The sequence below is a fragment of the Serinus canaria genome, chromosome 25, assembly GCF_022539315.1.
Source record: "Serinus canaria isolate serCan28SL12 chromosome 25, serCan2020, whole genome shotgun sequence".
Taxonomy (NCBI): Eukaryota; Metazoa; Chordata; class Aves; order Passeriformes; family Fringillidae; genus Serinus; species Serinus canaria.
The window spans coordinates 8,317,636-8,341,194 of NC_066338.1; the positions used below are offsets into that span (position 1 = coordinate 8,317,636).

The 23,559-nt window shown below is 49.5% G+C and overlaps 3 protein-coding genes across 4 annotated transcripts in view; 2 read left to right on the forward strand and 1 right to left on the reverse strand.

Moving 5' to 3' along the window:
- LOC103824843 (zinc finger protein 239-like) overlaps positions 1 to 23,559 on the reverse strand; it is a 152,449-nt gene that overhangs the window by 99,752 nt on the left and 29,138 nt on the right.
- The window catches only part of LOC108963630 (zinc finger protein 304-like), a 190,263-nt gene that overhangs the window by 76,648 nt on the left and 90,056 nt on the right, over positions 1 to 23,559 (forward strand). The gene's annotated exons all lie outside the window — the stretch shown is intronic.
- LOC103825190 (zinc finger protein 37-like) overlaps positions 1 to 23,559 on the forward strand; it is a 142,464-nt gene that overhangs the window by 76,628 nt on the left and 42,277 nt on the right. The window lies entirely within an intron of this gene.

A 23,559-nucleotide genomic window follows, 5' to 3' on the forward strand; every position in this document is an offset into this window, starting at 1 on the left:
AACTTTCACTCTGCAGAGCCAGTCTTAAAGGCACAGAACACAATATCCAGCATAAATAACACACACGAATGGGGATACAAACATCCTAACGTCACCCTAGGACAGAGACCCTGGGGGAGGTTCTGGGGCAGCTGCTCAAGGACCCCCTGACCTGGAGCCCCAGCCGGGCATTGGGCTCCTGGAAGGGAGTGAACGTCCTTGTTCCTGGGAGGGAAATCCCAGCACCCGCAGGGTGTTGGGGACAGCTGAGAGGCCACAGCAGGAAGGGGAAAGCCAGAGAGAGCTGACACACTTCTAAGCTACACTCCAGAAGTCCCAAAACTCAGGGATTCCTCTCAGGAAAAAGCAGCCAGGAGCTGCCATAATTGAGGGAAAGGGGGGATGTTCCCCCCAGACTGAGTAGGATGGACTTGCAACCCCCAAAACGAAACACAGAGGCAAGAGTTGGGGCTGAAGGAATGATGGGGAAGAGGCGGAAGAGCCTGGAAAAGAAGATTCAGAGAGAGCGGGAGAGGGATGGGACCCACAAATTGAGTTGGGAGAGGTCTTTGGGCCAGGGGGATGGTGTGAGATGGGAGGGAAAGGTGAGGATGGGTCAGAAAAAAGGCAGTTCCATGGGGATCCCATTGTGTCCCCAGCACTCAATCAATCCCTGGAGTGATTCCCTGGGGCTCTGCAGGGGAATGGGTTTTCCTGGGCATGTCCCAAGCCCATTGCTCATCCATAGGGGGCTCATGGGGGGGTTCCCTCCACCCAAAAACTGGTGGTGCTGTGACTATGGGGGAGAGGTGGTGGAGAAAGGGGGTCTGGGGTAGGCAGGGAGGAGGAGCAAGAGGAAGAGGAGGTAGAGAGGATGAGGAGGAGGAGGAAAAGAGGCGGGAAAGGAAGAACAGGAACAGGACCAGGAAGAGGAGGAGCAGCAGGAGAACCTCACAGTTCCCCCACCCACCCACTGAGTCTGCAGCTCCTCCTGGTCCTGGTAGCATTGATCCCCCTTCCACATCCTGCAGGTGAGTGGGGAGAGGGAGCTTGTCCTACATCTCAGGGAGTGTCCAGGAGGGCATTTTGCAAGGGAGGGGATGTTTGGATCTCACAGAACCCATCAGATGAGCCACAAATGTCTCTTCGGGGGGTCTTGGAGGATCCATGGCGTGATTGACGGCAGGGGTAGGGGTGTGACATCGGTTTTGAAGCTCACTGGGAGTGAGAAGGGCAGGGAGGAGCAATCCCGGAGCTGGAGGATCCTGGTAGCCTGGAGGGGTGGGGGAGGCTGGAGATGAGCAGGGTCTGGTATTGGAATAATTACCAATATAGCCAGATGGGACATGTCTGGGTTTGACTGGCCTCTGCTGCTTGACCAAAAGGCGGCGACTGAGGTGTTTTCACCTCAGAGACACCTCTGGCTAAGCTAGGTGCTGCAGCTGGGCACTAGAGACAAGTCCAGACATGCAGGAGCTCAGGTTTACCTCTCTTGGAGATGCTTTAAGGCGAGGTGAAGGAAAAGGAATCGGGTTCTGCTAGAGGGTTTCAATCTAGAGTTTTATTCCGACCCACAAGCTTCTGAATCATCTCTAACAGAACCTCAAACCGCAAGGTTGCTGGCTCTTTTAACCCCAGGGAGAGGGGGAGGGAAGGGGTAGGGATCCCACCAACCAGGTGCAGGGTGGGCAGGTCTCAGGTGAAAGGAACACCTGGGTGGGCCAATGGACCCCAGGGATGCAAGGCATCTTTTGAACTCTGCCAATCACCTGACGCCCTTCTGGGATGTCAAGATTGACAGAGCACTCAGCAGGGGTCAGGATGGGGGAAAGGAGAGGTGATTGGCACCTGGGAAGGATCAGGATGCCTGAGACAAACTATGACATCACACTGCAACATCCCCTTATTTTGTTTAAAATTAAGAGGACTGGGTTTGGGGCGCAGAATGCTTGCCAAACCACGGCTGGTAAATTAGTTCCTCCTCTTCAGGAGGGTCAGTGTTTTCCACTGAGGTTTCCATGTCATCCATTGGAGCACTAAGGACTTCCAAATGGTAGACTTCACGAGGGGAAGATGACCTTGAAATTAACTTGTAAACTATAAGCTTGATCAGCCCAAAACAATGCTAACAACCACAATAACAATAACTAAAATAAACAGTACTAAAAACACAGTTTTCAAAACCAGTGATCCCAACCAGCCCAAGAGTTCCCAGCTTTTGAACAGTCCTCTCAGCCAGTTGTCTGTTTTTCTCTTGATGTCGTAATTTCAAGGTGGTCCATGTGTTTGCTTTGGGCTGAGGGACTCTCCAGGAGATCGCTGGCGAAATGATTATGAGTAGGATGAGGAGCAGGCTCGGTCTCATGGTGTCTCGAGACTGCACACCAACAGCGGGATCTAAACTGGTACAAGGAACTTAAGACAAACATATTACAAACTATTCCAGATAGGAGGCTTAAATGGAATTTCTTCCAGAGAACGTGCATGGTGTTTCCTTCTCCAGGCAGCATCAGCAACCTGGGGCGCTTCTGTAGACTTCCCTGAGACCTTGGGGACGTAGGGCCTTACCCATTTGGAAGGAACCCACTTTACACCCGAGGAGGTGGACACACAGGCATATCCACGTCCCCATGGAACTAAATTGTAAGAACAGTTCAGAAAATTGATTGTGAACAGCGCCATGGACAACCGGATGTGGGGAGGTTCCACTTTCAGCACCTGATGTTGCTGGTCCAGGACTCTTTTGATATCACGGTGAGTCCTTTCTACTATGGCTTGACCTGTAGGGGAGTAGGGGATGCCAGTCTTGTGCCCTACTCCCCATTGCTGCAGGAAACTCTTGAATACCTTGGATTTGTAAGTGGGCCTGTTATCAGTTTTCAACTTGAGGATGCCCATGAAAGAAAAAGCCTGTAGGAGGTGCTTTATTGGCAGCAGAAGATGGTTCTCCTGTGTGGGCAGAGGCAAAGACTGGTCCAGAAAAGTTATCTACACTAACGTGGACATATTTTTGCTGTCCTAATGACTGTATGTGTGTTACATCTGTTTGCCACAGTTCACAACTGTTCAATCCCCTTGGGTTTGCTCCTGTACTCACTGTAGGGAGTGCATGTTGTTGGCAATTTGGGCATGTGTCTACAATCGCTCTGGCCTGTTCTCGAGTGATGTGAAACTGACGAACCAGGCCAGGTGCATTTTGGTGGAAAAGCTGGTGGCTGATTTTTGCCTGTTCAAAAACATTCGGGAGAGTGGCCATCTCTGCAGGCGCAGCGAGAGCATCTGCCCTTCTGTTGTCCTCAGTGATAAACCCTGGCAAGTCGCTGTGTGACCTGACGTGCATCACATAAAATGGTTGCTCTCAGTGGGAGACCAACTTTACAAGTTTTGAGAGCAATTCGAAAAGTGCAATGTTAGACACTTCTTGCAGTATTGCTTGATCTGCCCTGGATACTACTCCTGCCACATATGCAGAGTCTGTAATCAGATTGAATGGTTCTGAGAACCTTTCAAAGCCTCTAACAACCGCAGCCAACTCAGCAACCTGAGGTGAACCTTCCACCTCAGCAAAGTCTGTCTCCCACTTCTGGGTTTGAGGATCTTTCCAAGTCATAACGGACTTGTGGGATCTCCTGGATGTCTCTGTAAAGATCGTTAGAAGAGCCTTTTTTAAAGGTCTCTTACTTTGAACACTTCTCAATTTGAGTAAATTGAGCTTCTTGTTCGAAAATTTTGTGGGCAGGCCAATGGATGGAAATTTGTCCTGAGTAGGAATCCAGAGCAAACTGCAACCCCTCATTTTCCTGAAGCAAATGTTCCAACATTGCCTTCCAACATTGCCTTTGGCCTGATTTTAACTCTATTGGAATGTGAATGCACTCAAAGTCACATCCTGCCAGCTCCCTGATCCATGTTCTAGCTTTCTGGATCAGTTCTGCTACCAGCTCTTGGGGCATTGTCATTCTCTTGGACCTTTGGTGACTAAGGAAAACCCACTCTATGATCAAGAGAGGGTCCCTCCGATCCCAATCCTTTTTAGTGTTTCCTTTGCCTTAGGTGATTGTTTTTTCTCCCACTGGAAAATGATTCCATGGAGGTGTGGCAACTCACCTGAGATGATAAGTTTGAATGGCAGGTCAAGCTGACATCGGTGGGCCTGTCTTGTGGACATTGCAATCTGAACCTTTTCTAGAGCTTTCTGTGCCTCTGGGGTAATGGCCCTAGGAGAACTTGGGTCCTCTCTCCCTTTCAATAAATTGAAAAGAGGGGCAAGGTCTTCGTTAGTCAGACCCAGCCAGGGCCTTACTCAATTTAAAGACCCACACAACTTGTGGACATCCGCAAGGGTCTTGATCCTTGGATTGATTTCTAATTTTTGAGGAACAATGGTCCTATTTCCAGTTTCTAAGCCCAAATACTTCCAAGGTGGCATCTTTTGAATTTTCTTATCTTGGAGCTTGAACCCTGCAACAATCAATGCATCGATCATTATGTCAAGCACGTGGGTGAGTAAATCATCGCTGGGGGCACACACAAGGATATCATCCATATAATGATAGATGATGGCCTTTTCTGCGACTGCACGCACTGGGGACAGCAGGGAAGAGACATACCGCTGGCAAATCGCTGGTGAGACCTTTAGTCCCTGAGGAAGAACTTTCCAATGGTACCTTTTCATCGGGGCTTCCCTGTTGATGGGGGGGACCGAGAATGTGAAATGTGGCGCATTGTTAGGGTGAAGGGGAAAATGGAAAAAACAATCTTTTATACCAATAACAGCTAATTTCCAGTCTTGGGGAAGCATCACTGGGGATGGCATACCAGGTTGGAGAGAGCCCGTATCTTCAATGACATTATTAATTTGTCGGAGATCATGGAGGAGCCGCCGTCTCTGTCAGCCTTCTGGATGATAAACACTGGAGAGTGCCACGGGGACATGGTCTCCACAATGTGACCCTTTTGCAGTTGCTCTTCCACTAGCTCCTCAAGTGCCTTCAGTTCAGCCTTCGAGTTTTTGTTTACTGAGTGCCCACTGTGCTACCCGAACTGGTGTGTCTGTCTTCCAATTCAGTTTTTGGGTAGGGCACTTTTCAGCTGCCCAAAAATCCTATGGAGTGTCTGGAATATCAGTTGTGACTCCCCACAGAGACATTAAATCCCTCCCTAACAATGGTTCCGAATAATCTAACACAAACTGATGTATATTTGCTAATTGTCCATTTGGCCCCTCAATTTGGATGATGCTCTTGGACTGCCTTGCCAATTGCATGCCCCCTACACCTCGAATGTGACCAGCCACGTCTTGCAAAGGCCAATGCGCTGGCCAGTCCTGTGCTGGGATCACTGTGCAATCTGAACCTGTGTCTACGAGCATCTCAAAGCGTTTTGATTCCCCACCACCACTGACATTACACCAGATTTTGGGTTTATCCTTCCCAATAGCTTGGACCCGGGCAACTGTGGGCCCTTGTTTTTCAAGTCAACTTGAGTTGCCTTCAGGTAAACTCTGCACTGGGATGGCTTGTGCAACAATTTGTCCTTTGGGAAGAAACAGGGGTGGGTGGAAACAGTGCAGCCTGAGAACAGATTGCTCAGGATCTGATGTTGTCATTCCTGGAGCAATTTCTATCTCTTGTGGTGTGTTTGGTGTCCCCAGTGAGGATGTACTTACAGCGATTTTGGTGCCAAGTACCCTGCTGTTGTGGGTCAATGGAGACAAGATGCCAGTCACTGTCTTTCAGCTGGAGTGGTTCTGTCAGCTGCAGTCTGAAAGGCTCATTGACAGAAATAGGGGTTAGAACATGTTCGCTTAATTCAGAGCAAAGGCTTTTTGGTGTCACATCTGATACTGGACCAGCAAAGGTGGTCCTTGAAGCATTTGCTTCATTTAGAGAAATAGGAATGTTACCACACGCTTGGTCTTTTTTGTTTCACTCATTCCATTGACCTGCTCTTTTTGTGGCTGCGCGCCTGGCAGCCCAGCACTCCCCATTCAGTTTTTTTGTTGTTGTTGACCCCCTGGGAGTGCTTGTAGTTCTCCTCCCCTGCTATTTTTAAATTCATCAAATTGCTTTTTCAGGGGGCAATGGTTACTCCAGTGCCCAAGGTTGTTGCAAAGCAGGCATGGCTTTGTGGGGTCAACCATTGCTGGTCTTTGCTGCTGCCCAGGGTGCTGCTGTTCTGAGGGAATGGGCGCAGGGCTGGCAACGGCAACTCACTGTGGTGGTCTTGGCAGCAGCTTTGGTCTGGTGTCTTCAGCTACACCCATCAGAGGCACTTTCCTGTTACAGACTAGAAGCATATCTTTTAGTGTAGGGGGGGTTCTAAATGTAAGCTTAAAATTGCTGCTCAACACTATTCATTTGCATTTGTAAATGCCTTTTCCTCTAAAACCTCTTCCCTTGCATTCTCTTTTTTAACTTGGATTTCAATAGCTCTAGTTAAACTTTCTACAAATTTCAAAAAAGACTCTGATGGTAGCTGCCTGATCTTACTATATGGCTCATATGGGCCTTCAGATTGGAGGGTAAGGAAGGCTTTTTCAGCTGCAACTTTGACTCTCTCAAGTGCTTCTACAGGAATTACTGCAGTTTGCATCGGGGCTAAAGACCATTGGCCTTCACTGGAGAGATGCTCAATGGTAATTGGCAAGCCATTGGCATCTTTTGCTGGTTTTGGATCAGCATGCAAGTCTGGGAGAGTCTCTTTTAGCAGTTGTTTCCATGCCAATTCCCATAACTGGAATCCTGTAAGGTCATGAGGCACAAAAAAAGCTGTTTTAAATCATGTGGGACCACTACAGTCCTACCTAGTTCAGCATTTAAAAGGCCACAGAAGTATGGGCTATGTTGGCCATACTCTTTGTGTGCTTTGCAGACTTCTTTCAATAATTGTTGTGAAAAAGCTTTCCAATCAGCAGTCTTACCCTGCATGCTGATATGTAACAGGGGTGAATGAGAAAGTGGGACCCTGTATTGGGTCTGCAGTTCCCTGCTCCGTATCCTTTGAATCAGAAGCATTGGGATCACAGGTGCAGCTATGGGGACAAGCGTTGGGCATGCCCCCACCGTAGGAACCCGGGGAGGGGGCGGGGATACTGTTGGAACAGGGGGCACAGACAAGGGGTTGGATACCATGGGAACAGGGGGCTGGCAGGGGGCTGGTGTGGGGCAGGGACACTTGGTGACATCTTGTCGGCAGACGCCCCCAGGAAGGGGTAGAGGGGCAGAGCTGAGGGAGTGGCAGGTAAGGTGCGGGGAGGGAAGATGTCACGAGGATCAGGAGGGGTGGGGGATGGGGAAGGATTTTTGGGATTCTTAGGGGAATCATGGGAAGAAGGAGACAAGGTTTGGCAGGTTTGGCATGGTGCCACATGGCATCCTCCATTTTGATGGCCTCCTGGGATCTGGGAGCCATTTTGGGGGTCACTGCTCTCCAAAAAGCTAACACATGCCCTGGGTTTCTGAGCAGGGGAAACAGGGGTTTGGGAACAATTCCACCCGGTCTGGCCAGGACCTCGTGGACGGGGGAACTCAGGCATTTTAAAGTGCTTAGGGAGCCGGCTTCCCTGGGCATGAGCAGAGTGTGCTCTCTTTAAAATACCAAGTTTTGGGGTAGAGGGTTCAGAGTTTGGGGGGAAAGAAACAGGGAGAGCAGTGGTAGAATTCTTTTTGTGTGGCTTTTCCTCCACTTCCCTTTGTTTGAATATGGCTGATCAGACTTGTAAATTCCAAAACACAAATTTAGCTGAAGACGTGTCCCCATACTTTCCCAAGGTTATCAATTCATGCCCTACTTTGTCCCAGATTAGGATATTGTGGACCTGTTCAGGAGAAATTTCTGGGAAGTGTAGAAAAAGCCAGCGTATAAACCGTTTCAATTTTCCCTTAGAAAACGTTACATTTCGACTAACTAAAATCCCAACAATGTGATAATACACTCCTTTTTGTGCTGTGCTTAACTTAGAGCCCATTTTAGATGTAAAAGGCACAGCACAATCTCCTGCCGACTGAAAACAAAACCAAATAGCTACCGATTTCCAAACAAACCCAAAAAACCGCAGTTAAGAAGCGAAGACACGCAGACCTTCAGCCCTAAACAGTGCAGCCGTCCTTGCTGGTTTTAAAAGTGCTGCCGGCAATGGCACAGAATCGGAGCTCGCCACGCCGCCCTTGCCACGCGGCGAACCAAAACTGGAGCTGCCCTGTGCCAAAAAAATCCAAAAGCCGAGCTGAGAGCCCCCCTGCCAGCACGGGAAAGCCCGAAAGCCAAGCCAGCGCTGCGGTGCCACAAAGGGGAGGGGCAGGGAGAGCCCCCCGCAGATCTGAACCGGCACCGTGATGCAGACCCACCGCCGCGTGAATTCTAACATCAACACTACTGCGCTGCTGTGGGCTATGCCTAACGTGCTATCAGTCTCGCCCCGCGGGGCTGCACAGCCTTTATGTGCTCTGCATAAGAGCAAAAAAGAACAGATCTCTCGGCAGAGACTTCTACCCCTCTGTGGAGCAGATATACTCACCCCAAAACAGTGCTGTCAGTGCTTTGGTCTGGCAGGGTTTTTGTCTTCAACCCGAATAGGACCCCTTGGGCAGGAGGAGCTCCCCTATTCCCCTGTGGAAAATACTTCACCAAAAAGGAGCTGCACTTTCCAGAGGAGCAGAACGTCCTCGAGGCTTCTGTGGGATAAGTCCCAAAGTCTCTGCTAGAGAGCTATGCCATCAAGGCTCTTCCACTGGACGCTAAGCTGCCTTAAAATCTCTGTGGTCTCCTGAGGTTCTGGGAGATCTGGAGTGTCTTCTCAGGGCTGCAGGACCAAAGAAGCCCCACATTGGGCACCAATATATTGGAATAACTACCAATATAGCCGGATGGGATGTGTCTAGGCTTGACTGGCCTCTGCTGCTTGACCAAAAGGTGGCAACTGAGGTGTTTTCACCTCAGAGACACCTCTGGCTAAGCTAGGTGCTGCAGCTGGGCACTAGAGACAAGTCCAGACATGGAGGAGCTCAGGTTTACCTCTCTTGGAGATGCTTTAAGGCGAGGTGAAGGAAAAGGAATCGGGTTCTGTTAGAGGGTTTCGATCCAGAGTTTTATTCCGACCCACAAGCTTCTGAATCATCTCTAACAGAACCTCAAACCGCAAGGTTGCTGGCTCTTTTAACCCCAGGGAGAGGGGGAGGGAAGGGGTAGGGATCCCACCAACCAGGTGCAGGGTGGGCAGGTCTCAGGTGAAAGGAACACCTGGGTGGGCCAATGGCCCCCAGGGATGCAAGGCATCTTTTGAATTCTGCCAATCACTTGACGCCCTTCTGGAATGTCAGGATTGACAGAGCACTCAGCAGGGGTCAGGATGGGGGAAAGGAGAGGTGATTGGCACCTGGGAAGGATCAGGATGCCTGAGACAAACTATGACATCACACTGCAACAGTCTGGGTCTGCCGACAGCGAATGGGGTCATGACTTCTAGAGCTGGACTTGGGCAGTGGGACCATCAAACCCAAGGTGTTCACCCCTTGTTTTCCCCCCAAGCCAAGATTTGTCAATCCCAAACTTTGTCCAGATGGAGAAGGAGGAGGCTGCGAGGAAAAGGAAGATGTCGTGGGACAGTGAGGCAGGTGAGGAGGGAGTCACTGCCCCTTTCCCCCTCTCCTCTGCTTTATCTCCCAGCCCAGGATCGCCCTCAGCTGCAGGACAACCCCACAGCTAATGCCGAGACGATTGGGATGCACTGGGGGGGATCTGCTTCCCCCTCCCTCTGGCATGGAGGCAGATCCCATCCTCTCCTTGTCCACAGCTCCTTCCACTCCTCATTCTGTCCTTCTTCCTTCTTCATTCTTTCCTCTTCTTTTCTTTCCTTACCCCAGGCACTGAGCTGCAGACAGAGACCAGGGAGAACAAATCCCTGCTGCAGAACCTCATGGAATAGGCTGTTTTGAGCGGCTCCACGTCACAGGTATCTAACGGGGATGAAAAGTCCTGGACATCTCATACAAAGAGGGGCTGCAAACCCAGCCCCAGGAACTGTGAGGAGGAAAGACTCTCCCTGTTCTGGGAAGGTGGCCAGAGGGAGATCCAGCCAGAGCTCAGAGCTGGTGGAGAAGCCTTAGGGTGGGGAGAACTTCAACAAGTGCTTGGAATGTAGGAAGAGCTTCAGATGGAGCTTCAGAGCTGGGACCTGATTCACCACCAGCTGATTCATTCCCCAGGTGATCCACACAGGGGGAATGGCCCTAAGAATGTGGGGAATGAGGGAAGGGCTTTGGGCAGAGCTCCAACCTCATCAACCACCGAAAGATCCACAGCGGGGAGATGCCCTTTGAGTGTCCTGAGTGTGGGAGGAGGTTTCAGACCAGCTTCCATCTCCTCGTACATCAGTGGATTCACAAGGAGGAGAGGCCCTTCTGCTGCACCACCTGCAGGGAAGGCATTAACTGCAACTCCACTCGTGCATCCACACTGGGGAGAGGCCCTATGAATGTCCTGAGTGTGGGAAGAGCTACTCCAGGAGCTCTCACTTGACCCAGCAACAACAGAGGCACCTTTCAGGGAAGTCCTGTGAGTGCCCCAAGTCCGGAAGGAATTTTGTGGGTTGCTCCAACTCCATCCCTCCGGGAGGATCTTCATTGGATGATTCCCGGTGGCCCTGTTGGGCAGAGCCCTCCTGGTGATCCCCATTGGATGGGAGGAAGATGCTGGAGAGATTTCTTTCCCCTCTCCTTGTCCTGGTGTGATTTGGTTGGTAATAAATTCCCTCCCTGTGCCCAGGCTGGGTCTGTGATGCCCATTTTGGTGTTTGATGAGGGATCTCTCCCAGTCTTATCCCAGCCCAGGAACTCTTGGTTAAATTTTCTCTGCCCTGTGCAGCTGCAGGGGGCAGGGACAGAATGGCTTTGCTGGGTTCCTGACATCAGGCCAGTGTCACCCAGGCCATGGGCACCCCTGAGATCCCAGTGTGGTGGTGCATTGCCCCCTCCTCCTTTCCAGGCTGCAGTGTGATCTGAGAAATCCTTGTTCGGTGTTGTACTTGGAAACAGCACCTGGGCTCAGCTCATTCCAAGCTTATCAGAAATACTTTTTACTCCCAGGAACTGCTAAAAGGCTCCTGTTTTCCTTATGGCCAGCCTTGGAAAATATTCCTCTTGCCTGAATAGCACAACATTTCTTTCTCCCACTTTTAGAGGAAGTGCCAAGCCAAACTGTGGCCAGGATGAAACATCCTTGTGACTGAAGCCCACTCTCTTGTGGCCCTATCAATAGTGGTCCAAAAGGAGACTCTTTGAGCTCTCCTGGGCCACCGTGGGTTGTGACCCTCAATCTCCCTCTGAGGGAGCCTCTCAGACCTAGCAAACCCTTGGGTTTGGTACGTCTGGAGGATCACTAAACCATGATGTGTCCTGGGCTGATACCCCCACTCCTCAAGGCCCCATCCTTCACCCAGTGGGAGATGCAAAAGGAACTGAAAGGAGGATTTCAGTGACCTCTGGGGGGAATTTTTCACAGGTACCTTGCTTGCACTGTTTCTGGATGTGTGCATGCCCTTGCACATATGTGTTACCGTGATTGAAAAGGGTCTTGTCCAATTAAATATCTTCCAAGGCTGCAGACATCTCACTGGCCAGGATCTGAGGGGGCATGGAGTTCAAACCCAATGAGAGCATCCAGACTGGGTCTTTCAAATGCACTGTATAAGGGGGGCTGGGGAAATAAACTGCCTCTGTTGCCACTTGAAACTGGGGGTGAGTGGTCTCTGTCTCCTACGCCCCCTACCCCTGCACGTGACCTAAAATGTGGTGACCTCCAGAGTGATCGGGACTCTGCCATAACTGGGCAGAGAGCAAAGGAGGTAGAGGGCGAAAAGCCGGTATGGTGTTTAGAACCGGGAATATTACAGTGTAAAGCTGGGAATTGGAGTAGAACTGGGTTACGAGTGGCCTAGAGCTGGAATTGGTGCTGGAACCAGAATAATTACAGCATAAAGCTGGGAATCAGGCAGGAGAGCCGGCACAGTGAAAATCTGGGACTTTACTAAGTAGACATTGGAAAGTGCTGTGAGGTTTCTAGCCCCGTTTTTGTGGACTGGAATCACCTAGGAGACCACAGGAGCTTGTATGTCAGCACCAGAAAATTCTGTAGATTTCCTGCTTCAAAAGGAGAGGAATTGATTACAATGAATGAGCCCTACAAGCTTTGTTCACGTGATGTGAAAGCCATCAGCTGGGTGTGTCAGAAGGGACCGTTTTAGATTTGCCCTTTTGGGAGGGAGCCGGACAATATATATTTGCAGCAGCCTCTAATGCTGAGGACACAACCATCGGTGTTATAAAGCCTTGGTCAGCAATTATGGACTTGCTAAAACAGTTGGAATATGAGAGGCAAAGGGGGAAGAGCAGCAGCACAGCTGCTCCTTTGTGTAACACTGTGCAGGAGCTGGCGGGTCCCGGCCGCTGTGAAAATGTGTCCTGCTACATTGGGACTGGGGCTGAGAACTGTGGAGGGACTGGGGAGTGCGGGAATCCCTGCAGAGATCCGCAGGCTGCCCGAGCCGGGGATGCCGACATTGCCCAGGGAGCCGGCGAGCCCAGTTGCTCAATCCAGCCACGTGGAGTGATGATGGCCGCCGCAGCCCCGGCAGCTCCGAGATGCCCCGTGTCTGCTCAGGACTGCTGCAATCACCAAGCAGCCACCCCGGGCCGCTCTATCGCCAACCCAGACGGGCACAATTCACCGCCCTGTTCAGGGGAACAGAGCACGGTGTGGGCGCTTCTGCCCCCCAGGACACCGTGCCATGCGGCTGCTGAGACGGGGCCGCCCACACTTCCCACGGCCATGGACACCGAGTGGGCTCCAAAGCCGCGCCTCCGTGGAGCCTGGCCGAGCCTGCATCAGAGGATGTGCCTGCTCCACCCCGATCCCGCTTGGGACAGGGGCAGGGCCCCGCATCCAAGGCAGCCTCCGTGGAACACAGCCGTGACTCGGTGGGAATGGCCCTGCCTCCGACCCTGCCCCCAGGGCGGGACTCGAACGGCACCCCCCGGAGCTCCTGCAAACCTCACACCCAGAAGCAGAGCATGGGAAAAGCCCCTGAGGGGATCCGGCCCAGCTAAAAAAGGTGGAAAGAAAGGTGTGGGGGTTTGGTGCCATGGGAGCAGAAACATTCGAGTTTGCTAGTAATGATGAGCAGGATACATGAGATAACTGTTTCACAGCAGCTGAAATTAACACGCCCTCTAACCCAGTCCAATGAGAAGCCAGCTTTTCCCTGAAAATGGATGATGAGAAGGCAAACAAACATCAAGTTTCTACCTTTCAAAAGCTTCACAACCCTTACCTTCTGATATATCAAGGTTTTCATATTCTAAAGACTCTAACAAACTAATAACTTATGCCAAGACTAAAAATATTAAAGAGTTATCACACAAGATTTACAAAAATGTACAACTGTTTGTAAAATCTGCCTTAGAGTTCATTGTACAATACTTATTATTATTGTTTGCATCTGCTAAAACCAAAATTGATTAGCCTGTGGTTGCTAGTTCTGCTAAAGTTATTTGGAAAATGTTACATTTCTGTCTCAGGCAGTTACTACTGTGACTCAAAGAAGCCCTAGTGTGTGTATTAACGTATGTTTCCCTAATACTCCTAGGAATTATCATTGCATTGCTTCAGGATAAATGGGTAAGATTCAAAGAATATTCACTGAGATACACATAGAACATAAACCCAACAAAATTTCCAACTCCTGACTGTCCTAGGTTCCAATATAAAGATGTATTCTGTTCCCATCCTCAAGAGCTGTTGAAACCAGGAGGGGCATTGTTTTTCCCTTATCTGCAGTTAATGCGCCCATCAATGCCTTGCCCCATGACTCAGAGATAACTCCCTCCAGGAGCCATTTCTGTTTGATGGGCACTCAAGGACCAATCATGACTCAGAACGATATCAGCCCACTGGGAGATGCTCCGCCCAGGGGGAGGAGCTCAGCATCCCCACCTGGATATCATCTGGGCTGTGGGACAGAACAGGCAGCCCTTACCCACTGGTTTCCAGAGGACAAGAGCTACCAGATCTTTTCTATGGGATCACCGCTTCAACAAGACCATTTCATCTGACTGCTGCCACCGCCCAAACTAGCAGGGTGTCAGGTTGTGTTCTGTCAGTGTTTTTTCTTTTGTATTATTGCATGTATTTTGGGGGTTTTTCCCTTCTCCTATAAATTGTATTTCTGACTTGGAGTCTCTCACTGGTTTTGCTTTCAAATCAGAATAGAAAGTAATTCATACCTGTAATTCATCCAATCCCAGTTTGGGATTGGAAACTTCTTTTAGAACTGAATTTTCTGCCCTTTGAACTACCCCAGCTACATATTCTGCATCTGTAATTAAATTGAAGGGGCCTTGGAATTTTGAGAAGGCTCTGACCACTGCTACGAATATGGTAATCTGGGGGGACCCTTGAATAATTTCCACATTGTCTTTCCACTTGAGTCTCTGGGTCTTTCCATGTTATCACAGATTTGTGAGATCCCCAGATCCATCAGTGAAGATGGTCAGAGCCTTCAAGGGATTTGGGCTGGGTAAAAGACTAAAATTTTATTTTAAAATTTTGTGTTTGGGGTAATGAATTGAAAGCTGGCCAGGGTAGCTATCAAGAGCAAACTGATGAGGTTCAGATGTTTGTAAAAGAGAATTAAGATTCTTGGTGGTGAGGGATAAATAAATTGTATGAAAGTCAATTCCCACTAAGGAGAATAGATGAGCTCGAACTTTGGTGATCAACTGAGCCATAATTTCTTATGGTGTTATTGCTTTGTTGGGTTGGTGGGCTTTAAAGGCCCACTCAATAATAATGAGGGGATCAAGTGACTTTATATCCCTCTGAAACAGCAGGGCATAAAATCTAGCACTAGGACCGATGATGGCTAGACAGAAAGGTAGGTCTGGACTGTACCAGTGGGCTTATTTAGCTCTTAAAGCATCGGCCACTTTATTTACTGCTTCCTTGGTCTCTGGTGTAAACGATTGCAGAGAGTCCAGGTTCTCACTGCCTTTTAGAAGCTGGAATAGTGGTGTGCGGTCTTGTCTGGTAATTCCCAGCAGAGAACAAACCCAGTTGATACTCCTGCAAAGTTGATGGAGTTCTTGCAGGGTCCTGGGATCATTCTTGATGTCAAGTGGTTTGGGTACGATGGCCCTCGCCGCAACCCTGAGGCCAAGGTATTTCCACAGCAAGGTATGTTGTATCTCAAACCCCAGGTCTTGAACTGCTTTGGAAACCCTGGCTAAAGCAAGGTTTAGAATGCTGGAAGTCTTTCCACAAATCAGAATGTAATCCATACAATGAAGAATTATCACATCCAGGAATTGTTTTCTAATGGGAGATAGGATACAAGTCATGAACCACTGGCCAATTGTTTGTCTGTTCCTCATGCCCTTTGGCAAAACTGTCCAATGGTATCTCTGTAGAATGCTCTGTTTATTCAGAGACAGGACTGAAAAGGCAAATCAGGGGGCATCTTTGAGGTGCAGGAGAATATTGAAAAAACAGTCCTTGAGGTCAATGATGACCATCTGCCAATCCCTGAGTAGCATGGAGGGAGAAGGTAGGGCAGGTTGCAAGGGACCCATGTCTTCCAGGACCTGATTGATTTTACGGAGGTCCTGCAGGAGCCTCCACCTGTCTTTGCCTGGCTTCTTGATTACAAAAAGAGGTGTGTTACAAGGGCTGGCAGATGGTATAATGTGGCCCTTCAACAGTTGCTCCTGAAAGAGGGACTGTAGCACCTTTAACTTTTTCACTGGAAGGGGCCACTGATCCATCCAGACAGGGTGACTGGTTTTCCATGAGAGCTGCAGGGTTGCACACTGCTCAGTGGCCCCGACTAGAAATCCTGTGGTGGCTTAAGGATTTCTAGCCGAGTCCCCCATTGGCACAACAGGTCCCTGCCCCAGAGCGTGACAGGTGCCCCTATCACTAAATGTTGCAATAAGGTAGAGAAATTTTATAGAAAGGCCTCATGAAATTAAGCCTGCTCTCCTAAAATCAGTGGCTGGCCCTGTCAAACTAGCATTTTACCAGTTCCCATGTGAAAGCAATCCTGGTGTGAGCAGTTCATTAACATAACAATCTATTCCTGGTGAAAAGCAACTAGTGCCTGTATAAACTTTTTTTACAACTTTAGATAGAAAAATAAAAACAATCATTCACAAACAACTTTTCCTGCTATACACACCAAGGGTTTGAGTGCCCAGTCAATACAGGGTAAAACCTGTTACTTACCAATAAAATAATTGGCAAGAAAACTACTAACCAATTGGAGTCACACATGAGCTCTGTAAAACTGTATAAAAGCAAGTTACCTGAATAAAGAGAGGGCTTTTTCCACCATGAAAAAAATTGGAGTCCTGCACAATTTATTCCCATAAAGTGGGTTTCCTATCCCACCTTCCCATGTCTTCTCCATGGTTGCACAAGAAGAACCACAGGTCAGCTTGTGATGTGCACCCTCTCTCTTTAGCTGGGGGACATTGGGCTCTGACTTTGGGGCCTGTGACTTGCACTGGTGCCATATGCTCTTCCTCACCTCCTCCCTCACCACCTCCTTCATCTCCTCTTTAAATTCCTTGACCACGGCAGAGACAGGAGCCTGCATCGGGCCATTGATCATACTCTCATAATTTCTAAGCTTGTTTGCAACAGAGCCCACTGTCTCTCAGTTGGTATTGGCATTGTTGCAATGAAGGGGGTGTATTGAGATGGCCCCAGATTTGCCAGACTCCACAACATTTGCCCTGTGCACCTGACCTGGTCAGGGTCATTATCATGCTGTCCATCCCTCCCAAAGAGTACCTCTAATACTGCCACTTCTCTCAGCTGTTGGATCCCTTCCTCAAGGATCTTCCAGTGCATTCTATGGTGCTGCTCCTGCATTCTTTCCCTGTGGATAAATCTCTTTCTGACACTTATTAAAAGCCACTCCCAGAGGGAAAGGGCCCCTGGCTCCCTTACAAAAATCTGATTCCCACCTGAGTCCTGGGTCAAGGGTCTCAAATTTCTTGTTTCTGCACTATCCAGTTGCACACCTGTACCCATAAGGTCCCAGACTCAAAGTAACCAGGTTGTATAAGCTTCACATTTCTTTGTGCAGATTAGGAAGACTTTTGTACGTCAGGGACTCAGTGATGATCTCAACCTCTGGCTCTTCTGTAGGCTGTGAGGGCCCTCCTTTCTTCTCTTTATCTGGGTGCTCTGATTTCATCTTAGACCTTCTTGTTTCTACAGGGGCAACTGCTGCTGGCTGTGGCTGCCCTTGCGGTTCAGCTGGAACCTGGACAGTTGTAACACCTGTGGTTCTGCTGCTGCACCATCAGACTCTCCCTCTTCAAGGCAGGGGGAGGGCTTCTCATCAGCTGGGCATCTGGCCTATTTCCTTTACAGAACCCCCACCCAATCCAGGTGGTTTATTTCTGAGGTGGCTGTGGGGCAGTGTCAGGCTTTATGGCAGCATCCCTAGTCTCTGGGACAAGGTCAGGCTGTGTGGCAGCATCCCTAGTTTCTGGGGGCATGTCAGGTTCTGGGGCAGCATCCCTGTTCTCCAGGGTAGATATCAGGGTGGTTATCCATGTAAATCTTTTATCTCTGAATGCTACATACAACAGGCTTAACAGGCATATCAGCAACACCAGACACTGTATGATATAATTAGCATTTAGAGAGGATTTGAAACCTTCTAAAACTGGTGGGGTAGACCCAAAGAGATGGTTGAAGGGATGGGAGAAAATTTCCCCCAGTGTCATTTCTTCACAGTAGGTATCATTATTAAAGTAACCCCAAAAACATACAGTTAGTATGTGATAGCTCTGAATCTATGTGAATCTAACTTAACTTCCAGAGGAAGTTACAAATCCATTAATTCCTCACCTTCTTAACCCATAAAACACACTGGATAACAGCTACAGTAGCCTTAGTTATAAGACCAATGTTTAGAGAAGGGCCTGCAAATGGGAAAAATGTAGCTATGATCATGTGCCACCCAAACCAAGGTAAGCTAGACCACATGGTGACACCTAAAGAGGTTTCTATGTCCAGCACACAAAAATTAGGTTATTTAAGAACTATTATTCCATTTTTCACTGTTTTTCTCTCAATGCCTTTGAGCCTCATGTTGGGCACCAAAATCTGTCTTGGTTTGAAAAGACAGGTGTCTGCTAAGGAAGGCAGGAGTCTCCCTTGAAATAGAGAACTTAAACCCCCTCCTTCTGAAATACTGAAATTTTGAAATTAAGGGCCTCTCAGACAAAGATATGGGAGTAGAAATAACAGTTCTTTATAAGGGAAGAATAAAAATAAAATAAAATTACAGTAATGCATACCAACACTGACAGAATCAGAACACAACCTGATACCCTGTGGGTCAGGGTGGTGGTAGCAGTCCCATTAAATGGTGGCTGCAGAGCACCTGCAGTGACAGGTGTGGTTCTGTTGAAACAGTGCTCTTGTAGAAGGATGGAGTTTCCCTCTGAAGGTCCAGTGGTGGTGTCAATGGGCCTGGTCTTCCTCTGAGAATCCAGTGGAAAAGAAAGTGGCTCCTTTGGGAATCCAGTGGAAAAGGCTGTCTCTGATGAAATTTCATCATCCCATTGTGAGATGCTCTTCCCAGATGGAAGAGCAAAGCATTCCTACCTGGATATAATCTGAGATTTGGAACACCAATCATGCAGTGAGACTCAGTGGTCCATTAACAGAAGATATCTCCTGGAGGGAGGATCGGTTGTGGAAGAGATAAAGATAACTGCCCCACCTCTAACAGATGGCAATAGAATACATACCCCCAGCCATATCTTGCATTTCAAACCTAAGACAGAGCTACACGCCCCAAGCAGAAATGGTGCTTGGGGACCACCCAAGACATTTGGGGTGACCTCCCCCTCCCCGCTCACATGGATGAAGCAGGGGCACAATGCTCCCAGATATGCAGTGGACAGAACAGGCGGTGACCCCAACACTTCCTTGCTGTTCCTCCTTTTCTTGCTCCTCCTCTTCCTGTTTCCCTTCTCTTCCTCCTGCTCCTCCTCCCCTGGCTCCTCCTACATTGCTCCTCCTCCTTCCTCATCTTACCTGTTTAGGGGGGTCCTGCACACTTTTGGGGTTCACTGGGTTCTGTGCTGGGGTTCAGGTGCCTCCCAATGCCATCCCAGAGTGGGGTGACATGGGGGGGGACACAGGGGAGTTCTCCATTCCCGATCCATCCTGTGGTTGGTTCTGCCCCTGCAATCACCGCCCCCCCAAGAGGCCCCCCCAGAGTCCTTCCTCAGTGCCCCCCAAAAATTTAGACTGGGGCAAACTGAGAAGTTTTATTGGGAGCACTGAGAACAGCTGGGGGAGGGCAGTGACAGTGGGGCTGGGGAGATACACGATCCCATCAAAATCAGCATGGGGACAGGCTGGGGGGGGGGGTTTGGCCATGCCCGAGGCCATGGGGAGGGGCTGCAGCTGCCACTAGGAAGGGACCAGGGCAGAATGTGACAGACTGGGATGGGCTGGACAGACTGGGACACCAGGATACACTGAGACCTGGACTGGGACCATGCAGAATCAGATTTGGGGCACCAAGAATCATATTGGGACCACATTGAGGGCTACTGGGAGCATGCTGAGGGCAACTGGGTGTTTCTGGGATATACTGGGCATGACTGGGATCATACTGGGACTGACTGGAATGGTACTGGGGATTACTAGAACCATAGTAATGGTGAAAAGGCACAATTGGAATAATGCAGGAGAGAGCTGGCATCCTATTGGGAGCAGCTGGCCCATGCTGGAGTCATACTGTGATCATACAGGGACTGACAGGGTCATACTTGGAGTGACTGGCATTGTACTGGGAGTGTCTGGACGTTACTCAGATCAGATCATACTGGGGCTGACTGGACTCATACTGGGATCATGATTGGAGTAACTGGGACCATGATGTGGGCAAATGACATTCTAGGAGTGACTAGGACTGACTGGGTTCATACTGGAAGTCACTGGGGCCGTACCGGACTCCTACTGGGACAGACTGAGATTGGAAGGAACCACACAGGGCCTGACTGGGAGAAACTGGGACCACGTTGGGGGCAACTGGGATCTTACTGGGAGTGACTGGGAACATTAAAGCTTGAATGGGGTTTCTATCCTGTGACATTCCTGGGGAGCAGCAGCAGCTCCACGCCCCCAGCCTGGGGGTTCAGAGTGGGGGAACCACCGGCAGCACCTTTGGGACACAGCTGAGGGCTGGGGGGCTCCTCCCCCGACTTCATTTTCTCTCCCCAGTTCAAATCATCCCCTCCTATTCAAATCCCCTCCATTTACATTTTCTCCCCACAACAAAAGTTTCCTCTCCCCAATTAAACTTTTCTCCCTAATTTTTCTCCCCTCCCCAGCCCCAGCTCCTCTTGGCAGGACCCGGCTGGGACCTTCTGGAAACAGGAGCGGAAAGAGTTAAAAAATTCATCATTATTTTCTTGGTTTCTGGAGGATTTTCCTGTGGCTTTCCTGCAGAAAGCCCTTCCTTTCTGGGTGATGGCCGAGGGATCCCCTCAGGCCCACACCCCTTTCCAGTCCCTTTTCCAGCTCTTCTCCTCAGCTGACCCAAACCTGCAGATTTTGGGGGTGGGAGGGGTCGCTCTGCTCGGGAGTCTCGGAGGTGGCCCCGAGGCCCCAGCGTAGTTCCCTCCAGCCCCCTGGAGCATTTGGAATCTCCAACTCTAAGCCAGCGTTGTCCATGGGATTCAACCCCCCCTGCAGGGTTTTCCCCCAGGCCGGCTTTATTTCCAGAGGGTTCTGTGGTTTCCCTTTGAGCCAGGGCCTAACGGCACCGGAGCAGCCACGGGTGCTTGGGCAGGAAGGGCTGTGGGACGGCACCTCCCCACAAGCATCTGGGAGGGGAGAAGGGTTGGGGGGAAAAAAAGAATAAACACAGCATTATAAAGGAAGAAAAAGAAAAAGTTAAATATATATGATATTTAAAATAAAAAATAACAATGAAAAAAGTAATGGCAGAGTTACTTTTCCTGAGGCTTTGGGTTTCTTTTCCAAGTTCCAAGCTGCATCTGAGCCAGAAACCAATGGGTGGGAGAAACATTGCTGCTGAAGGGCCTCTTGTTGCCAAAACTAAAGTGTCAAGTATCAAGTAACACCTTGAGATTACAGAAGTCCCAGCGCCCACCTTGGATTCCCTCATTTGAAGATGAAAGTATGAAGCATGATTTCAAAAAGTTAAGATTTCAGCTGAGGATTAGAGGCAATTCATAGTGATCAGGATGTAAGTCAGATAGGTAGATGATAGGTTAATGATTATTAGATGCTTAAGCTAGAGCTGATTGCTGTATTGCTTGCTATTATGAGCTTGTTTGTAGAAGTGGAGTAAGTGAACCGTTATAAGAACATATTGAAACCAGTAGTACAATGAGTAGCACCTGGGCTTTATGTTAATCAACCACGAAGCAGGGGGGCTTGGATCATGCCAAAGGGTCACAGACACCTGATGTGAGAATTGCACCCTTGTGAAGGACTAATAACCTCATTTTAATATAGAGCGAGGATGGGAGGTGCTAAGTTATGCATATGAATTGTATGTAAGATCTCAGGAAATAGAAGGTAAAGAACATTGTCCAGCATGGTCACACCTTTCAGGGATGACCCCTGTGATGCCCGCCAGTGATAATAAACACACCACTTTCTAACTTTGATTAGAGAGTCTTTGTCTGTGATCTCAGGTTTTAACAACTCAAGTGGAGCTTCACTTGTGACTCTGCTTTGTAACAATGAATGTAAAAATTCAACACCACCACCAGTTCCCTCCCTCCTCTGCCCAGTTGTGCAGGCAGAAGGGATGGGAGTTATGGTCAGCTCGTGCCACTGCTTCCCCCTCAGGGACAGGAATCCTTGCCCTCCTCCAGGGCGTGGGATCTGTCCATTGGGCCAGTCCCTGCCCTGTCCAGCAAGGATCCCTTCCCACCCATGCAGTCACTCCTTGGCTTGGCCCTGAGGTGCAGGGCAGTCGTGCTCTTGCCCCTGTGCAGCAGCGCCGGTTCGTGCCAGGCAGGAGTGGCAGAAGGAGCCAGGCAGTGGTAATCCCATCCAGAGTAAGAAGAGGAAGAAGAAGGGGCCAGGGCCGCCTGCGGTGTCCAATCCCCAGGGAGCAGTGGGGAGACCTTGGGGGCAGCGATAGGTGGGGCCATTTGGAGCCACCCCAAGAGGTTTCTGCTACCCCATGTCCCTGAAGAAGTTGCTCTGAGACAGGTGACGTGGGAACAAAAGAAGAGACTAAACTGGAGAGAAGAGACTAAAGTGCAATTAAAGAGCCACACGAAGGGCATCTCCTCCACCTGCATCTGAAGGAGCTGCACTGAAGCACAGGCAGAGGGTGAATAGAATAAAATACAGAGAATCAAGTAAAATGGAATAAAAAACTGGACCAGGGGGTCACCGACACCTGGTGTCACTGAAGATTTGCATCGCAGGATGGGCGCTGTGGGGTGTGACCAGAAAGGCAGCAACGAAGCCAGTGGGAGGGGTTGTGAGAAACAGCTGCTCTGCTCACTTAAAAATTTTTTTAAGGTTTATTAAACCTTAGCAAATAATACAACCAAAAGACTAAATAAGGAATAATTACAACACTGGGACTACAGTGCTGGGCGTGACCCCCCCCCCCTCAACCCATGAATATCAGCCACATGCTCTTCTACAACATGGAAGCCTTTTATATCTTTATATCCTTGATAACCTCTGCCATTTATATCCTTAGCCCACTCCCAAATTCTCTGCCTTCCATTGGTGGAGATTACCTTCTTACATCTTGACTGGAGATCTGGTGTTGCTACGCTGCACCTCTTGGTAATAGCCAGCCTTCTCTAAATGCCCTGACTGCTGAGGCTGTTTCAAGGGGGAGGAGAAAGAGGACTATGGGGACATACTACTATAACATAATTATGCATCCACATAATAACTATCTCAATTGTTAGAGCTGACTATTATATTGCTCATCTGTAACAGTGTGAATAGAATTAAACATAGAGAATAGAATAAAATACAAGTAAAAAGCTGCACTGAGTGTTGCCCACCACCCATGTCACAGAAGAGTTGCACCAAGAGCAGTGAGAAGCAGCAGCAGTAGAGAATAGAATAAAAAATAACAAAAAACCCATGCTGGCAGTGGCCACTGCCCAACACCAAAAGAGCAACACCGAGGGCTCATCAGGGCAGCACTGGGGGTCTCGGCTGCTTCATGTCACTGAAAGAGCTGAAGCCAGGGGGAGCTGGGCCTTCTGGAGCTGCCCCAAGGGCTCTCAGCCGCCCTGTGTGACTGAAGGAGGTGCAGCGAGGGACAGGCAGAGCACGGCCCCAGTCGAGCCCCTCCAGCTGCGTGATGAGCGGTGACTTCGCAGGACCATGCTGGGGCTGAACGGTGGCAGTAGCCAGAATAGGGAAAGTGGCTTAGAGTGGTAGAGATGAACTGTGTGTTCCCAACCAGCTCTGCTCAGCCCTTGGGCACCAGAGGAGGTTCCAGGGGTTGTTCCCAGCCAGCTCCACTCAGCCCTC